We start from the raw sequence: 2,129 nt of genomic DNA, 5'->3' as shown, positions 1-2,129 counted from the left end.
CGCAGCGGCAGCCACGCCGCGCTGTGAGTGCCGCCAGGGACGGGGGTGCAGCCCCGTCTGCGCCCTGCCCCTCCCGCGCCCGCCGCTAGCAACAGCTCCCGCTTGCCGTGCGGGTCCATTAACAGCAGCTAGAAACGTCGCTTTAGAGGCCTAACCTACTCAGCGCTGCCCCTCCTGGGGCGGAGGACAGCTCGCAGCCCAGGACCGCGTCGCGGGCGCCCGCGGCCCAGGAAGCCGTTTCCCCAGCAGCAGCAGCAGCAGCGGTCTGCGTGGCCGGCCGCGCCCCTCCCTGCCCCTCCCCCCCAGTGGAATTGTGGAAGTGTGGCCAGTCCGTGCTCGGGACAATAAAGCTTGTGACTGAGGTGCAGGACCCTTGCGGCTGGTGGTGCCCTCTGTGATGCCTTGGGCTTCCAAGGAGCTTCTGTCCCAGCTCTTGGGCACCCTTGAGCCGGGAGTTGGGCCTAAGTCCGCCGACCACTGCCACCTAATTCCTACTGGGGTGTGAATGGCTGATGAGAGCCTGAGAGTGAACAAATACTGGAGCCTGAGGAGAAGAATCTCAGCAGAGAATCAAAACCAGGACACAGCCGGGTGCAGTGGTGGACGCCTGGAACCCCAGTACTTGGGAGGCTGAGGCAGGAAGGTTGCAAATTTGAGCCCAGCCTGGGCAACTTAGTGCCTTAGTGGGACCCAGTGCCAAAATTTACAGATAGGACAGTGGGGGGTGGGAGAGATGCCAGAGACACCCAGCTTTGTGCTTGAATCTGTTAGGGACTTAGGAGGGAAGAAATTACCCTGACACAAAATGGGGTGGATGTGCTGGTACAGGTTGGAGCTCAATGAGAACGTTTACACCTTAGTGAGCTTCCCTTCCGCGGAGCTCCTGAACTGTAAAGGCTCAGCAAGCCTGTGTGCATCCTGGTCTCAGGGCTGGTTGCCTGTGTGGGAGACTGAACAAAGCTGGTTTTTTAGAGACAGCTGAGAGATAGGGTCTCTTAAGTTGCTCAGGCTGGGCTCGAACTTGCAGTCCTCCCGCCTTAGCCTTTTGGGTAGCTGGGATTACACCTGCCACACAGAGGTCCTGGCAGGGGTGTGGCCCGCAAGCGGGGAGCTGAGGAGCAGATGCTTATCCCTCCCCAACCTTTCTTTTCTTTGTTTTGTGTTTTTGTTTTGTTTTGCTTTTTTGAGACAGGGTCTTGCTATGCAGTTCAGGCTGGCCTTGAGCTCACTTATGTAGCCCAGGCTGGCCTTGAACTCGAAACGATCCTCTTGCCTCAGCCTCCCAAGTGCTGGGATTACAGGCGTGCACCACCACTTTCTGATGCTGATCCCTATAAGACACCAAGGCAGGGGAGCCTGCAGGAGCCAGGTCACCCCGATGTGGCCCAGGGCAGGGCTGAGAAGCAGGTCCAGGTGAGGGCTGTCATTGCCATGGCCATCATGAGAGGTCAGTGGGGAAACAGCCGGCACTCTGTCTGCCCTTCCATGCTTAATTTTCTACCAACCCAGCACCTTCATATCCAAAGATATGCTGCCAACAAGCGCACCCCTGTAATCTCAGGTACCCAGGAGGCTGAGGCAGGAGGAGTGCAGGTTCAAGGCCAGTCTGGGGAATTGGCCAGACTTGGTCTCAAAATAAAAGCATCTCCCAAAGGGCTGCAGGCGTAGCTCAGAGGCAGAGCACCTGCCTAGCAGGCACAGGTGATGGGTTTGATCCTCTGGGACCAAAAAAAGGGTGTTGGGTGGGGGAGGAAGAGGAGCAGGTGTGGTCTGGCAGGGGCGGGGTGACTGAGACCCTGGCAGCTTTGGCAGCAGCTGGGGCACAAGGTGGCGAGTGCTGGAGGGGGCTAGTTGGGGGGTGAGGCTGGGGTGGGCAGAGGGGCTTGAGCCCAGGAAGGAGCCCCCCGAGTGCCCCACTGCCCAGGGCCAGGCACACAGGAAGTGCAGGCAGACACATGGGCCGAGAGGACGGGGGCCTTGGGAGCTGGGGACACCAGCCCTGCCCTCCTGCCCTGGGGACCAGGCCGGCCCAGCACGGACCCCCAGAGAGCTCCGAGCCCAGAAGAGCTCCATGCAGCCCGGCGCCCCTCCCCTGCCTCAGTTTCTCATCTGAAACAGCAGATGTGACC

General features: G+C 60.0%; 1 protein-coding gene across 1 annotated transcript in view; it reads left to right on the top strand.

The window, feature by feature from the left end:
- Positions 1-370, top strand: part of Clip2 (CAP-GLY domain containing linker protein 2) — a gene marked incomplete in the record, with an annotated part of 38,488 nt that extends 38,118 nt beyond the window's left edge. Inside the window, 1 exon segment of the mRNA XM_005396751.2 lies at positions 1-370.
- Between the last annotated feature and the right edge of the window lie 1,759 nt (positions 371-2,129).

This window comes from Chinchilla lanigera, unplaced genomic scaffold (genome assembly GCF_000276665.1).
Source record: "Chinchilla lanigera isolate Chin_1 unplaced genomic scaffold, ChiLan1.0 scaffold00055, whole genome shotgun sequence".
Lineage (NCBI taxonomy): Eukaryota > Metazoa > Chordata > Mammalia > Rodentia > Chinchillidae > Chinchilla > Chinchilla lanigera.
The sequence above is the reverse complement of the archived record's forward strand: the minus strand, read 5'-3'. Positions and strand labels throughout refer to the sequence as shown.